Here is an 18,231-nt window from a genome sequence, read left to right as displayed (position 1 = left end):
ATTCTGGCATTAACTCCTCAGACAGTGGTCTTTCCCGAGTGTGCCTTGGGAGGAGCTGCCCGGAGCTTTAGTACGTCCCTCAGCAAGTAGTCCTGGACTTTGGAATATGCCAGTCTGCAACACTTGGTCAGGGACAAATCCTTAATCTGGAAGACCAGCAAGTTTTCTTGCACCTTCTATTTCATTTGATTGTACTTACTGATACTGGACTGTGATGCAGGACTGAGATCTGTCACAACCGTATCAAAGATACTGTAACCCAGTGCACATTATTCACCTTTCAATATGAACTCGTGTCTGTGTTTATTTGAGCTTTACTATGTTAAGCTGAAAGCTTGATTCTACACACACTTACATTAAGAAACATTGTGACAGAGAAAAGTAATCTAGAACACGGCAGTGAGAATGTGGTTCGAAAACCAAATCCGAAAACGGCATTAAAGGGTGGAGGGGGTTATGGGGGAGACAAGGAAAATATAGAGACGAAAGGTCCTTTAAATGTAAGAAAAAAGATCACTTCCATAAAACACTGACAATGTGTTAACTCCTTGAAAGTTAATTTAGAAAGTCTTTTTGCAATTTTAACATCAATCTAGAGCAATCTGTCATTGGAATTCAATGTTTTTATCACTCTGGTGACAGGAATATCAGGCCACTCTGATAGACAGCAGAGTGGAATGCCGATTATCCAAACTGTATGTCAGTGCTGTCACACACTGGAATGTAGATTATCCAATGTGTATAACAGTGCTGTCACACACTGGAATGGATATTATCCAATGTGTATTACAGTGCTGTCACACACTGGAATGTAGATTATCCAATGTGTATTACAGTGCTGTCACACACTGGAATGTGGATTATCCAATGTGTATTACAGTGCTGCTACATGCTGGAATGTGGATTATCCAATGTGTATTACAGTGCTGCTACATGCTGGAATGTGGATTATCCAATGTGTATTACAGTGCTGTCACACACTGGAATGTAGATTATCCAATGTGTATTACAGTGTTGTCACACACTGGAATGTGGATTATCCAATGTGTATTACAGTGCTGTCACACACTGGAATGCAGATTATCCAATGTGTATTACAGTGCTGTCACACACTGGAATGTGGATTATCCAATGTGTATTACAGTGCTGCTACATACTGGAATGTGGATTATCCAATGTGTATTACAGTGCTGTCACACACTGGAATGTAGATTATCCAATGTGAATTACAGTGTTGTCACACACTGGAATGTAGATTATCCAATGTATATTACAGTGCTGTTACACACTGGAATGTTGATTATCCAATGTGTATTACAGTGCTGTCACACATTGGAATGTAGATTATCCATTGTGTATTACAGTGCTGTTACATACTGGAATGTGGATTATCCAATGTGTATTACAGTGCTGTCACACACTGGAATATGGATTATCCAATGTGTATTACAGTGCTGTTACACACGGGAATGTGGATTATCCAATGTGTATTACAGTGCTGTCACACACTGGAATGTGGATTATCCAATGTGTATTAAAGTGCTGTTACACGCTGGAATGTGGATTATCGAATGTCTATTAAAGTGCTGTCACACACTGGAACGTGGATTATCCAATGTCTATTACAGTGCTGTTACACACGGGAATGTGGATTATCCAATGTGTATTACAGTGCAGTTACACGCTGGAATGTGGATTATCCAATGTGTATTACAGTGCTGTTACACACTGGAATGTTGATTATCCAACGTATATTACAGTGCTGTCACATGCTGGAATATAAATTATCCAATGTGTATTACAGTGCTGTTCCACACTGGAATGTGGATTATCCAATGTGTATTACAGTGTTGTCACACACTGGAATGCAGATTATCCAATGTCTACTACAGTGCTGTCACACACTGGAACGTGGATTATCCAATGTGTATTACAGTGCTGTCACACACTGGAATGTGGATTATCTAATGTGTATTACAGTGCTGTTACATGTTGGAATGTGGATTATCCAATGTGTATTACAGTACTGTTACACACTGAAATGTGGATTATCCAATGTCTATTACAGTGTTGTTACACACTGGAATATGGATTATCCAATGTGTATTACAGTGCTGTTACATATTGGCATGTGGATTATCCAATGTGTATTACAGTGCTGTTATACACTGGAATGTGGACTATCCAATGTGTATTACAGTGCTGTCACACGCTGGAATATGGATTATCCAATGTGTATTACAGTACTGTTACACACTGGAATATGGATTATCCAATGTCTATTACAGTGCTGTTACATGTTTGCATGTGGATTGTCCAATATGTATTACAGTGCTGTTACACACTGGAATATTGACTATCCAATGTGTATTACAGTGCTGTTACATGTTGGAATGTGGATTAACCAATGTGTATTACAGTGCAGGAATGTGGATTATCCAATGTGTATTACAGTGCTGCTACATGCTGGAATGTGGATTATCCAATGTGTATTACAGTGCTGTCACACACTGGAATGTGGATTATCCAATGTGTATTACAGTGCTGCTACATGCTGGAATGTGGATTATCCAATGTGTATTACAGTACTGGAATGTGGATTATCCAATGTGTATTACAGTGCTGCTACATGCTGGAATGTTGACTATCCAATGTGTATTACACTGTTGTTACACACTGGAATGTGGATTATCCAATGTGTATTACAGTGCTGTTACATGTTTGCATGTGGATTATCCAATGTGTATTACAGTACTGTTACACACTGGAACGTAGATTATCCAATGTGTATTACAGTGCTGTTATACACTGGAATGTGGACTATCCAATGTGTATTACAGTGCTGTCACACGCTGGAATATGGATTATCCAATGTGTATTACAGTACTGTTACACACTGAAATGTGGATTATCCAATGTCTATTACAGTGTTGTTACACACTGGAATATGGATTATCCAATGTCTATTACAGTGCTGTTACATGTTTGCATGTGGATTATCCAATGTGTATTACAGTACTGTTACACACTGGAAGGTAGATTATCCAATATGTATTACAGTGCTGTTACACACTGGAATATTGACTATCCAATGTGTATTACAGTGCTGTCACATGCTGGAATGTGGATTATCCAATGTGTATTACAGTGCAGGAATGTGGATTATCCAATGTGTATTACAGTGCTGCTACATGTTGGAATGTGGATTATCCAATGTGTATTACAGTGCTGTGACACACTGGAATGTGGATAATCCAATGTGTATTACAGTGCTGCTACATGTTGGAATGTGGATTATCCAATGTGTATTACAGTGCTGTCACACACTGGAATGTGGATTATCCAATGTGTATTACAGTGCAGGAATGTGGATTATCCAATGTGTATTACATTGCTGCTACATGCTGGAATGTGGATTATCCAATGTGTATTATAGTGCTGTCACACACTGGAATGTGGATTATCCAATGTGTATTACAGTGCTGTGACACACTGGAATGTTGATTATCCAATGTGTATTACAGTGCTGTCACACACTGGAATGTGGATTATCCAATGTGTATAACAGTGCTGTCACACACTGGAATGGAGATTATCCAATGTGTATAACAGTGCTGTCACACACTGGAATGTGGATTATCCAATGTGTATTACAGTGCTGTGACACACTGGAATGTGGATTATCCAATGTGTATTACAGTGCTGTCACACACTGGAATGTGGATTATCCAATGTGTATAACAGTGCTGTCACACACTGGAATGGAGATTATCCAATGTGTATAACAGTGCTGTCACACACTGGAATGTAGATTATCCAATGTGTATTACAGTGCTGCTACATGCTGGAATGTGGATTATCCAATGTGTATTACAGTGCTGTCACACACTGGAATGTAGATTATCCAATGTGTATTACAGTGTTGTCACACACTGGAATGTGGATTATCCAATGTGTATTACAGTGCTGTCACACACTGGAATGTAGATTATCCAATGTGTATTACAGTGCTGTCACACACTGGAATGTGGATTATCCAATGTGTATTACAGTGTTGTCACACACTGGAATGGAGATTATCCAATGTGTATTACAGTGCTGTGACACACTGGAATGTGGATTATCCAATGTGTATTACAGTGCTGCTACATGCTGGAATGTGGATTATCCAATGTGTATTACAGTGCTGTCACACACTGGAATGTGGATTATCCAATGTGTATTACAGTGCAGGAATGTGGATTATCCAATGTGTATTACAGTGCTGTGACACACTGGAATGTGGATTATCCAATGTGTATTACAGTGCTGTGACACACTGGAATGTGGATTATCCAATGTGTATTACAGTGCTGTGACACACTGGAATGTGGATTATCCAATGTGTATTACAGTGCTGTCACACACTGGAATGTGGATTATCCAATGTGTATAACAGTGCTGTCACACACTGGAATGGAGATTATCCAATGTGTATAACAGTGCTGTCACACACTGGAATGTAGATTATCCAATGTGTATTACAGTGCTGCTACATGCTGGAATGTGGATTATCCAATGTGTATTACAGTGCTGTCACACACTGGAATGTAGATTATCCAATGTGTATTACAGTGTTGTCACACACTGGAATGTGGATTATCCAATGTGTATTACAGTGCTGTCACACACTGGAATGTAGATTATCCAATGTGTATTACAGTGCTGTGACACACTGGAATGTGGATTATCCAATGTGTATAACAGTGCTGTCACACACTGGAATGGAGATTATCCAATGTGTATAACAGTGCTGTCACACACTGGAATGTAGATTATCCAATGTGCATTACAGTGCTGCTACATGCTGGAATGTGGATTATCCAATGTGTATTACAGTGCTGTCACACACTGGAATGTAGATTATCCAATGTGTATTACAGTGTTGTCACACACTGGAATGTGGATTATCCAATGTGTATTACAGTGCTGTCACACACTGGAATGTAGATTATCCAATGTGTATTACAGTGCTGTCACACACTGGAATGTGGATTATCCAATGTGTATTACAGTGCTGTCACACACTGGAATGTAGATTATCCAATGTGTATTACAGTGTTGTCACACACTGAAATGTGGATTATCCAGTGTTGTTACATGCTGGAATCTGTAATTTACCTCACCTCAGGACTCCTCCATGTTCAGCTCTAATTAGATGAGGCAGTGAGGGTGGAAAGGATACTGAAAGCACTCTGGGAGTGAGATATCATTGTCTGCAATGAAGGGTGACTTGGTATCGTAAGTATTGACTGAGCTGGTCTGACAGACATATCTGCTAGACTGGGCCTGTGGCAGATGGTGAGAGAGCTGTTAAAAGGTAGGACCAACGTGACCTCCTCTTCACCGGTCTACCTAACGTGGATACCATGCTGTTGAGGTGCCAGTGTTGGAATGGGGAGGAGAAAGTTAAAAGTTACACCTGGTGTTGTGTGATTCTTTACTTAATATGGTCCATCTGTCCAAGCAACTTTGGTAGGAGTGATCACTGCATAAGACAATTTGTAATCCAGTATGCAACCACACTGTAATACACACAAGGTAATCTATATTCTACTTTGTTACAGTACTGTACAATGTACGAAGTAATCTATACTCTGGCATTTAACAGGGCTGTAATACACAAAATAACCGAAATTCCAATGTTTAGCAGCAGGTAGTACACAGAAGACCATCTATCTTTCAGCATGTAACAGCATTATTACTTGTACAAGGCAAATACTCTTTCCAGCATCTTTCTTTTTCAAAATAATTATTTCCTGTCAATTGATCAAATTAGGTATCAGATTCAAAATTCATTTACATTAGAGATAAATCTCAACAGGAAATTGCTGAAATTCAGACCTGTGAAATAACTAACAAGACATGTCAATTATAAATCAGATATTTAAAGGAGTGAATGTGTTCGGAAGTACGGCTTTTGTGGTATTGATCCAGTCACCTTGTTCAGCTTTCATTTCAAATCAAAATAAAAACCATTTGTATTTCTTCACAATCTCTGGGTAATACTTTAGAGTAGAGCCGTTCTTCAGCAAAGCCTCACATACGTGAGAAAACAACCTTTAATCCCTCGATGTATAGAGGTGATTGAGGCATGCGAGGGTTAACTGTGCTATGATGAGGGTGAACTAGCTTATCCATTGCTCACTTACACCACTGCATCATGAATATCTAAGGAAATCTGGGCATTAAAAGCCAAAGTGTTACCTCAGCAATCCTGAGACATTTTATTAATGGACCAGAAATGCAAAGCTACAGATTGCTGGCAACCTGCATTGACATTCTCCAATTGCCACAAATCATTTCCTGCCCAGCAGAGAGAGAGAGAGAGTGAACACATACTGGCTCGCAGTCAGTGTTATATTTTGCTTTAAAAATGATTGGATTATTTGTCATCAGCTGTAAAACAGATGCATACACAGAATTGTTACAACACAAAAAGACTGTACAGATTTTGTTTCCAGCTTCACAACCATCAACTCAGCAGAGCTGTCCCACCAACCAGTCAAGCGACTCTCAGAATTTTAGCACACACCGTATGAGATATCACTAATAGGAGGAAGCTTAAAGTTAGTGGTTAAGACAATAACACACTGAAGCACGTTAGTGCTATACTGCGTCGTCAGTAAGGTTTCAAATTCAACTAAATTAAACAAACTAGCAACTAGAACCAGATGGTGCAAACTCAAATTCGGAAAGCACACTTTGATTCAAACTGCACTTCTCACCTCCTTGGGATCCCACAAAGATGAAAGCATTTCACAGTCAGGAATTACTTGTACAGTGTGTTATTGTTGTGGGAGCAGACATGAGAAATCGTCACTTTTTGACAATATACCGTGAAATGCAAATTTGCCCAGATGAACAACAGAACTTCCCACTCTTGTACCTATTCCTGAAATCTTCAAAATCTACCTGGATGTACCCAAACATGTAGAGTTGAAGCAGACCAAGGGTTATTAGTCGCTCCATTTTGTGCATACCCCTTGCCCCCAGCACTGCCATTCTAAGCCACACCTTTCAAGGCACAAACTCCTGCTGGTGGCAAAACTCCTTTCATTCCTTCACCTTTCGTTCTCATTGTCTGAGCTTCCAACGCGGCTGCCATGAGATTATTATGCTGTGGGGTAGGAGGAAATCCAAATCAAACATTACTGCAATCCTGCTGTCATGCAATCACTTCCCATCAAGGGGCATAGGGATGGCCTTCTGATGTTCCCAGTTCTCTCGCTTGCAGGTAATGAGACTAACTGCAGAAGCAGCTACAGTGCGATGTGATTAACCTACAGGACGATCGTAGGCTGCTCTCTAACAGCTTACTCTATCAACATAGTTAAATGAGCATTTACAACAACAACTCACATTTAAATTAATCCGGCCACATCGAAAATCGGCACTGAGTAGGCCATTCGGCCCATCAAACCAACTCTGACATTCAAGTTCATGGATTAGTGGTGCTGGAAGAGCACAGCACTTCAGGCTCTGGATTAGTGGTGCTGATCCTAAGAACTATATTGCCACTCTCTCCCCATAGCCCTCGACACCTTTAGCCTCTCAAAATCTTTTCCACTTCTTTCTCCATTTTATTCAGAGACTTGACCTCTGCAGCTTCTGTGGTGGAGAATTCCACAGCTTTACTGAGTGATGATCTTCCTCATCTCAGTCTGAAGTGGCCTACCACACACCCTGAGACCGAGAGTCCTTGTTCTGTACACCATGGCCCCATCCCCCCAATAAAAAAGCCAGGGGAAAACATCGTCCCTTCAACCAGTCTGTCCAGCCCTGTAAGAATTTTATATATCAGTGACACGTTAGCTTGGAATACATGTGCTCATCCTTAACTAAAACAGAGTCCAAAGCCACTGATGTAAATGTGGCACATATTGGAGGTTAGCAGGTAGTGCTGGAGGAGAGAGGGGTTCTGGTCAATTTTTACATCTAGGCCTCATCAGAATATTACCTTGGTGTTGCTACACTCCCACTACCCAAACACTGCATTACCCAAAGGTGCGCTGCCCCTTGAAGACAAAAAAAAGCAAGCTCACTTTATTTCCCATGTTCAAACTGCAACGTTGCTGGAGGCCGAACTGGAGGCTCTGTGCATCATCCTTCAAGAGGACATCTCTGCCTTGGTAACTTGAGAAAGGAGTCAGCCATCCTTTCCTGTGGGGGCTCCAGTTCACTGAGAGACCATCCCAGCTACACAGCAGTGACGCAGGTCTCAGTGATCCCATGACCAATGCATCACAGTCTGCAGTCTGAACAGTTATAGTGACAGATGGCAACGGCCAATCTACAACTAAGTAACTAAGGAAGCTTCACAAATATCAGCATCTTCAATGATGTGAGAGCTCAGCAACACATTTCCAAGCATCTCCAGCCTGATGTGCTAAGTCTTGGTCTCTTCCAATGCTCCTTGGCATCACAGATCCAAGTCTTCAGCCAACTCGACTCGCTCCATATGATCTCAAGAAATGATTGGAGCCTATGAGCCCTGACAACATTCCAGCAATAGTACTGAAGACTTATGCACCAGAACCTGCCATTCCCCTAGCCAAGCTGTTCCAGTACAGTTACAACACTTGCACCTACCCAACAAGATGGAAAACCGTGCCCATCCGAGAGAAACAGGACAAATCTAACCTTTGGACAATTACTGACAATATCAGTCTACTCTCAATCATCAGCTGTGTGATGGAAGCTGTTATTAACAATGTTGTCATTGTCCAGGACAAAGCAGCCACTTGACTGGAACCCACGTACCCCAATTCCAATTTTCATTCCATCGATGACCAAGTCTCAGTAGCAGCAGTGTGCACTATCGACACAGTACACTGCAGGAAGTCACCAAGGCTAGGTTGAACCATCGAAATTCATGACCACTACCGTGTAGGAGGACAAGGGTAACAGGTACACGGGAACACCACACCACTTCCAAATTCCCCTCTGAGCCCCGCACCATCCTGAATTGAAAAAACATCTCCGTTCCTTCTCCGTGTTTGGGACAAAATCCTGGAATTCCCTCCCCAATAGCATTGTGGGTCCACCCACAGCAGGTGGACTGCAGCCGTTGAAGAAGGCAGCTGGCCTTCCCAAGGGCAACTAGGGATGGTCAACGAAGGCTGGCTTCGCTCACATTCCATCAAAGAACACCATGAGAACGTCTGGTGCCATGGGTGTGGTTTGTGATTGCCATCTCTGCTGTTTCCCTGCTCCACTGAACAGAACCTTTGCCAGGCCGGACTGAGTGGACAGCACTGACTCCTCAGCCTCAACAGCCGAGGTCAGCAACCACATGCATCAGTAATGACAGGACGGACGGTTACAAGCATCTGGTTAGCAGGCTAACAGCGGCTAGTATCGACTGTCGACTGGACATTCTGCCGCTGAAGTGTGGAGCCAGTCAGATCAGCTGGAATGCACTTTCCCGATCCTGTGCATTCCTAATCCTTTCGGAAACATGCTTTTATGTTTAAAAATAGAGATGAGAGCTGTGCTGCTACTAGTGGGAAGTCAGATGATGAGCTGTTCGGTTTGGAAAAGGACTGTTAGATCACATAAATACAGTGTAAAGTCTGTTATTAAAACACAACAACATTCTTTGAAGTGTACAGTCAAATTATTAAGCGAACAGAACACAATTGGAATATGATTAGAGAAGGAAAGCCTTTCTTATTTGTTGATGAGACCACAAGCGGGTGACTGGGAGAGAGATGCACGCTGAAAGAGGCAGCCCTCAGGCAGCAGAGAAGAACTGCAGAGGGGGGGTGACAAGTGGCAAGTGGTTTTTCCCTGTGTCCAAATGATAGGATGTGAGGCTGCAGAAATATAAGAGGAGACTATGGCCTGGCGCTAATGGCACTGCACAGCATCATTCAGGAGGCCTGCACTAATGCTTCAGAGTTCAAATGTCAACAAGACAGCTGGAAAATTTAAATTCAATTAACTTCATATTTCTGGATTCAAAGGCTAGGGGAATAAAAGGGGTTTCAGTAGTAATAGCACTGGACTAGGCAAAAGTGAGGAGTGCAGGTGCTGGAGATCAGAGTCAAGAGTGTGGTGCTGGAAAAGCACAGCAGGTCAGGCAGCATCTGAGGAGCAGGAAAATCGACGTTTCGGGCAAAAGTCCTTCATTAAGAATGTGGCCTCATTCCCGATGAAGGGCTTTTGCCTGAAACGTCGACTCTCCTGCTCTTCGCATGTAATTGGACTAGTCATGCAGACCTTCCAGACTAATGTTCCAGGGACTTGGCTTCGAATTGCCTCTGAAATGATCTAACCAGCTCCTCAGTTTTATCGGGATAGCCAATAAACCTGCGATCAGATTCCTCTTCCTGGGAATGCATAAAAACAAAACAAAAACATCACAGCAATTGTGAGAATTAAACCAAAGCACATCTGGGGAAAGAGGAGAGGCATTAGGAGAAACAAGTACAAATGATAGTGTTGACTTTGGAAGTGATCTGATGAACAGTCTGAGAAAAAAATGGTGCCAATTTAAGACTGAGATGAGGAGGAATTTCTTCTCTGACAGTTGTCTTTAGAACTCCTTGCCACGTAGAGTTGGGGGGGGGCAGAGTCCTTGTGTATATTTAAGGCTGAGATAGATAGGTTCTTGATCAGGAGAGAAATCAAATGTTTTAGGGAAAGTGCAGGGAAAGTGGATGCAAGGAATGCTGGATCAGTCACGATCTTATTAAATGGTGAGAGCAAACTCAAGGGGCTGAAAAGCCTATTCCTGTTCCTGTTTGCTCTGGTCTGATTTCTAAATTCCTGATTCTGAAGATAAAAAGAAATATGACCTGAACAAAACAGAACAAGTAGTCAATAGAGAAATTGGAGAGAAAGAAAAATAATGGTGGAAAATCTGAAATATAATCAATTAGTGGATTTCAAAATCATTGGTCAATGAAATAGCCCAGCCCCCCCCCCAAAACATAACAGGGGAGACAGGGCACAGTGATATTGTCACTGGAGCAACATTCCTGCTGAAAACAACAAATGTGGGTCGGACAGCATCCATGGAGAGGAAGCAAGCTAATGTTTCAAGTCTAGAAGACTCTTCATCAGAGTGAGTAATGGATTAGTGGTGCTGGAAGAGCACAGCAGTTCAGGCAGCATCCAACGAGCAGCGAAATCGACGTTTCGGGCAAAAGCCCTTCATCAGGATGAAGGGCTTTTGCCCAAAACGTCGATTTCGCTGCTCGTTGGATGCTGCCTGAACTGCTGTGCTCTTCCAGCACCACTAATCCAGTATTTGGTTTTCAGCATCTGCAGTCATTGTTTTTTACCTCATCAGAGTGAGTAATCCTGTTCTGAGGTTAATGCTCAGGGACATGGGTTCGAATCTCACCTTCAGCAGACAGTGAAATTTGAATTCAATTAATTTGGATGGAATTTAAAACAGACGTGTAAGAGTAACAATGAAATTGTCGTTAACTGTCGTAGAACCCTATCTGGTTCACTACTGTCCTTTCGGGAGGGAAATCTGTTTCTTTACCTGGTCTGGCCTACCTGTGACTCCAGACCCAGACACCTGACTGCCCTCTGAAAATGCACAGCAGTTCAGGCAGCATCCGAGGAGCAGGAAAATTGACGTTTTGGGCAAAAGCCCTTCATCAGGAATAGAGGCCTGATGAAGGGCTTTTGCTCGAAATGTCGATTTTCCTGCTCCTCGGGTGCTGCTTGATCTGCTGTGCTTTTCCAGCACCACTCTGATCTAAACTCTGGTTTCCAGCATCTGCAGTCCTCACTTTTGCCCTCTGAAAATGGCCCGAGCAAGCCACTCAACTCAAGGGCACAAAGGGATGGACAATAAGTGCCAGCCTTGCCAGCAACACCCATATCCTGTGAAATAACAGAAGGAATAAAGAGAGCTCTGGAGTCTGTATTCTTTAGTATGAGCATCATCAGTCAACTGTAATATCACTCCTTAATTAGTACAGCAAGTTAGACAAATCACTGATGGTCATCAATGAAAACACCAAACATTTAGTAAGAAACTGTTGCTATTTTTCCTGCGTATTATTAGTGCTCCTGACTAGGTGAGGAATTGCATTAACAGGGGAACAGCGCATGCTCATTTGACTGAAATGCAAATTCAAAACCTGTGTGGGTCCACATCTTGCCTGGCGAAGGTATAGAATGGTTCAAACTGAAAGTAAGAAATGCAGCTCAAGCTTCTTTGGCTGTGAAAATGCAGAGTCAGACTGTGTGCAAGTGGATGGCTGAGTGAGTAAACTCACTGTGAGCCACAACACGATGAGACACAACATACTCTATTCTGCTGAGGTTTCCACCGGCTGCCCTGTGACCCTGCCAAGATGTACACATGGGAACAGGACAAAACCACACTGCAATAAAACATTGTCACGATAAAAACGAGCGAGGAGAACACGCAAGAATAAGCCTCAACGTAATCAGAGTTGGGGCGGCACAGTGGCTCAGTGATTAGCAGCCTCACAGCTCTAGGGACCTCAGTTCATATCCACCCGTGGGCAACTCTCTGTGTGGACTTTGCACATTCTCCCTGTCCCTCCATGGGCTTCCACTAGTTGATTAGGTTTCCTCTCACAGTCCAAAGATGTGTAGGTTCAGTGGATTGGCCATGCTAAATTGTCAATAGTGTCCAGGGATGGACAGGTGAGATGGATTAGCCATGGGAAATGCAGGGATAGGGTGGGCTCCATGGAGGGATGGTGTGGACACGATGGGCCAAATGGCCTGCTTCCGTACTATAGAGAGAGAGTCTATATTAACACAGGACTATGATTGCATGTGGTACTGGACCAGAAGACACCAAGACAGAACCGCACTCTTCAGGAAAGCAAAAGGGAGAGAGAGAGGTGGAATACGATGGTGTTCCTCACCTCTCCGACAGACAACTCCTGCTTTTCCTTCCAGTCACTTTAAATTGGTGAAAAGCTCACTGTCAGCAGATGCATACTCACTCTCGGAATGAACCAGAGAGTCTACAGAATGCAGACAAACAGCAGAACTGTTGGAATGAACATTTCTCACTAGAGATATTTTAAGAAAATTCAGGAGGTGGGAAAATACACAGAGGAGAGTTCCATCTTTGAAATCTTATTATAGATGCTCAGTAAAAGGGCCACATAATCTCAATGAAGAAATCAGATCAACACAAGCTGAAAACACTGAACAGAACGTTTGCACTCATCAGAATAGGGGTGTGTGTGAGTGTGTGTGTGAGTGTGTGAGTGTGTGTGTGAGTGTGTGAGTGTGTGTGTGAGTGTGTGAGTGTTTGTGGTGTGTGTGTGTGTGTGTGTGTGTGTGTGTGTGAGAGAGTGTGTGTGTGTGTGTGTGTGTGTGTGTGTGTGTTTGTGTGTGTGTGTGTTTGTGTGAGTGTGTTTGTGTGTGTGTGAGTGTGTGTGTGTGTGTGTGAGTGTGTGTGTGTGTGAGTGTGTTTGTGTGTGTGTGAGTGTGTGTGTGTGTGAGTGTGTGTGTGTGTGAGTGTGATTGTGTGTGTGTGAGTGTGTGTGTGTGTGAGTGTGTGTGTGTGTGTGTGAGTGTGAGTGTGTTTGTGTGTGTGTGAGTGTGTGTGTGTGAGTGTGTGTGTGAGTGTGAGTGTGTGTGTGTGTGTTTGTGTGTTTGTGTGTGTGTGAGTGTGTGTGTGTGAGTGTGTGTGTGTGTGTGTGAGTGTGAGTGTGTGTGTTTGTGTGAGTGTGTGTGTGAGTGTGTGTGTGTGTGTGAGTGTGAGTGTGTGTGTTTGTGTGAGTGTGTGTGTGAGTGTGTGTTTGTGTGAGTGTTTGTGTGAGTGAGTGAGTGTGTGTGTGTGAGTGTGAGTGTGAGTGTGTGTGTTTGTGTGAGTGTGAGTGTGAGTGTGTGTGTTTGTGTGAGTGTGTGTGTGAGTGTGTGTGTGAGTGTGTGTGTGAGTGTGTGTGTGTGTTTGTGTGTGTGTTTGTGTGAGTGTTTGTGTGAGTGTGTGAGTGAGTGAGTGAGTGAGTGTGTGTGTGTGTGTGTGTGTGAGTGAGTGTGTGTGTGAGTGTGTGTGTGTGAGTGTGAGTGTGTGTGTTTGTGTGTGTGAGTGTGTGTGTGAGTGTGTGTGTGTGTTTGTGTGAGTGAGTGAGTGTGTGTGTGTGTGTGTGTGAATTTGTGTGTATGAGTGTGTGTGTGAGAGAAAGTGAGTATGTTTGTATGCACGTGTGTGTAATAGTGAGTGTATGAGTGTGTCTATATATGTGTTTGTATGTGTGCGCACATGCGCGTGTATGAGAGTGTGTGTGTGTGTGCGCGCATGTGTTTATGAAGCTTGGTAAATACCCTACCTGCCTCTCAAATGTTAGTAGGTATCATAGAGTCATAGAGATGTACAGCAAGGAAACAGACCCTTCAGTCCAACTCACCCATTCTGACGAGATATCCAAAATTAATCTAGTCCCACTTGCCAGCATTTGGCCCATATTCCTCTAAATCTTTCCTATTCATGTAGCCAGATGTTTTTTAAATGTTGCAATTGTACCAGCCACCACTATTTCCTCTGGCAGCGCATTCCATACACGTACCACCCTCTGTGAGAAAGTTGCCCCTTTAGGTCCCTTTTAAATTTTTCCCCTCTCTCCTTAAACCTATGTTCTCTAGTTCTGCACTTGCCTAGCCTGGGAAAAAGACCTTAACTATTTAACCTATCAATGCCCCTCATGATTTTATAAGCCTCTATAAGGTCACCTCTCCGCCTCCAGGGAAAACAGCCCCAGCCTGTTCAGCCTCTCCCTATAGCTCAAATCCTCCAACCCTGGCAACATCCTTTTTCTGAACCCTTTCAAGCTTCACAACATCTTAATTTAAAAAGCTTGAACATTCCACCTGGGAATGGTCAGGCACAAGCCAGGAGTGTGAAGGAATGCTCCCCACTTGCCTGGATGGCTGAAGCTCGATCACTCAAGAAACACAACATCATCCATGATTAAGATGGCCCTCCAATATTCACTCCCTGCACCTGCACAGTGCTAGCAGTCTGTCCAATAGACACTGCAGTAAATTACCATTTGGACAGCACCTTCCAAACCTGTGACCTTTCCCATGCAGACTGACAAGGGCAGCAAGTGTATGGGACCACTTCCTGGGGTACAGGTTTAGAGTAAGAGGGGAAAGATATAAAAAAGATCTAAAGGGCAACTTTTTCACGCAGAGGGTGGTACGTGTATGGAATGAGCTGCCAGAGGAAGTGGTGGAGGCTGGTACAATTGTAACATTTAAGAGGCATCTGGATGGGTATATGAATAGGAAGGGTTTGGAGGGATATGGGCCAGGTGCTGGCAGGTGGGACCAGATTGGGTTGGGATATCTGGTTGGCATGGACAAGTTGGACCGAAGGGTCTGTTTCCGTGCTGTACATCTCTATGACTCTATTAACACCTGCAAATTCCTCTTCAAGCCAGGCATCATCAGCTCCCTCCACACAAAGACTGCCACAGTTCAAGCTCACCACCACCTTCTCAGCCAACGATGCCCACATCCCCTTGAATGTGTGAGAAGAAAATCAAGATTGTTTCCAGCTTTATTGCAAACTGCATTCAATCTACACAGTGAATGAAAACTACTTCCTTCCAATTATGAACTGTCAAAGGAGAATTGAGTCACATTGGAAAAATCCTGAGAGCTGACAGAGATAGAATAAATTGATGCATCAGAAGTGGTGTTGCGGGCTCTTTATTGATATTTTAAATATATAATTATCAAATTAAATTGCACAAAAATCTAATACTTACTGATTTGTCATGTCTTGTAAATGCACGCATTTATATATACATGTTGATAAATCAGAGTTTAGGAAGAATTAAATATTAGTTTAATAAATGGTAGTTCTGGATGTTTTCAAGGCACTTATAGGTAAAAACAAGGACTGCAGATGCTGGAAACCAGAGTCTCGATTAGAGTGGTGCTGGAAAAGCACAGCAGGTCAGGCAGCATCCGAGAAGCAGGAAAATCAACGTTTCAGGCAAAAGCCTGCTGTGCTTTTCCAGCACCACTTTAATCTAGGCCCAATGCACTTATACTTGGGTCATGCTGTTGCTGAAGGAGCTGTTGTTTTGGAGACAGTAAGGAACTGCAGGTACTGGAGGCCAGAGTCGATAGGTGTGTAGCTGGGAAAGCACAGCAGGTCAGGGCTGACAAAGAGTTTCGGCTCAAAACAGAGCAGAGGACAATATCTGCTCCTCGGATGTTGTCTGACCTGCTGTGCTTTTCCAGCTTCAGAACTATCGTTTTATTACTAATTCAAAATCTATCTGTGAGGTGGCTGGGTTAGAGGCTGAGGAAAAGACAAAGCAAACATAAAGGTTTGTATCTTTTAAACCATTTGCCAGCTTGGACCAAAGCCCCAACATACAACCACCAGTCAGCAACAAAGCTCTCATCGGTCTGGGAGATTGGCTCTATCATTAGGTGATGCAATCCCTTTTCGTAAAATGCAAAATTCCCATCACACGATTACTCAGCTCAGAGTAAATCAGGCACCGATTCTTCTGATCCTTAAAATGAACCAACTGAGTCATAGAGATGTACAGCACAGAAACAGACTTTTTGGTCCAACCTGTCCATGCCAACCAGATATCCCAACCCAATCAAGTCCCACCTGCCAGCACGAGACCCATATCCCTCCAAACCCTTCCTATTCATATACCCATCCAAATGCCTCTTAAACGTTGCAATTGTACCAGCCTCCACCACATCCTCTGGCAGCTCATTCTATACATGCACCACCCTCTGTGTGAAAAAGCTGCCCCTTAGGTCTCTTTTATATCTTTCCCCTCTCACCCTAAACCTATGCCCTCTAGTTCTGGACTTCCCCCACCCCAGGCAAAAAACTTTTGTCTATTTATCCTATCCATGCCCCTCATGATTTTGCAAACCTCTATAAGGTCACCCCTCAGCCTCCAACGCTCCAGGGAAAACAGCCCCAGCCTGTTCAGCCTCTCCCTATAGCTCAGATCATCCAACCCTGGCAACATCCTTGTAAATCTTTTCTGAACCCTTTCAAGTTTCACAACATCTTTCCAATAGGAAGGAGACCAGAATTGTGCGCAATATTCCAACAGTGACCTAACCAATGTCCTGTACAGCCGCAACATGACCTCCCAACTCCTGTACTCAATACTCTGACCAATAAAGGAAAGTATACCAAATGCCTTCTTCACTACCCTATCTACCTGCGACTCCACTTTCAAGGAACCTGTACTCCAAGTTTTCTTTGTTCAGCAACACTCCCTAGGACCTTACCATTAAGTGTATAAGCCCTGCTAAGATTTGCTTTCCCAAAATGCAGCACCTCGCATTTATCTAAATTAAACTCCATCTGCCACTTCTCAGCCCATTGACCCATCTGATCAAGATCCTGTTGTAATCTGAGGTAACCTTCTTCGCTGTCCACTACACCTCCAATTTTGGTGTCATCTGCAAACTTACTAACTGTACCTCTTATGCTTGCATCCGAATCATTTATGTAAATGACAAAAAGTAGAGGGCCCAGCATCGATCCTTGTGGCACTCCACTGGTCACAGGCCTCCAGTCTGAAAAACAACCCTCCACCATCACCCTCTGTCTTCTACCTTTGAGGCAGTTCTGTATCCAAATGGCTAGTTCTCCCTGTAGTCCATGAGATCTAACCTTGCTAATCAATCAGTCTCCCATGGGGAACCTTGTTGAACGTCTTATTGAAGTCCATATAGATCACATTTACTGCTCTGCCCTCATCAATGTACTTTGTTACTTCTTCAAAACATTCAAATTAAATTTGTGAGACATGATTTCCCACGCACAAAGCCATGTTGACTATCCCTGATCAGTCCTTGTCTTTCTAAATACATGTACATCCTGTCCCTCAGGATTCCCTCCAACAACTTGCCCACCACCAACGTCAGGTTCACTGGTCTATAGTTCTCTGGCTTGTCTTTACCGCCCTTCTTAAACAGTGGCACCACATTTACCAATCTCCAGTCTTCTGGCACCTCACCTGTGACTATCGATGATACAAATATCTCAGCAAGAGGCCCAACAATCACTTCTCTAGTTTCCCACAGAGTTCTCGGGTACACCTGATCAAGTCCTGGGGATTTATCCACTTTTAACCATTTCAAGACATCCAACACATCCTCCTCTGTAATATGGACATTTTGCAATATGTCACCATCTATTTCCCTACAGTCTAGCTCTTCCATATCCTCTTCCAC

General features: G+C 43.1%; 1 protein-coding gene across 5 annotated transcripts in view; it reads right to left on the bottom strand.

Annotated features, from left to right (window-relative positions):
• Nucleotides 1-18,231, bottom strand: part of LOC140457921 (tyrosine-protein kinase Fyn) — a 292,224-nt gene that overhangs the window by 84,982 nt on the left and 189,011 nt on the right. The window lies entirely within an intron of this gene.

This window comes from Chiloscyllium punctatum, chromosome 3 (assembly GCF_047496795.1).
Source record: "Chiloscyllium punctatum isolate Juve2018m chromosome 3, sChiPun1.3, whole genome shotgun sequence".
NCBI lineage: Eukaryota > Metazoa > Chordata > Chondrichthyes > Orectolobiformes > Hemiscylliidae > Chiloscyllium > Chiloscyllium punctatum.
This window is presented reverse-complemented; position numbering and strand designations above follow the sequence as displayed.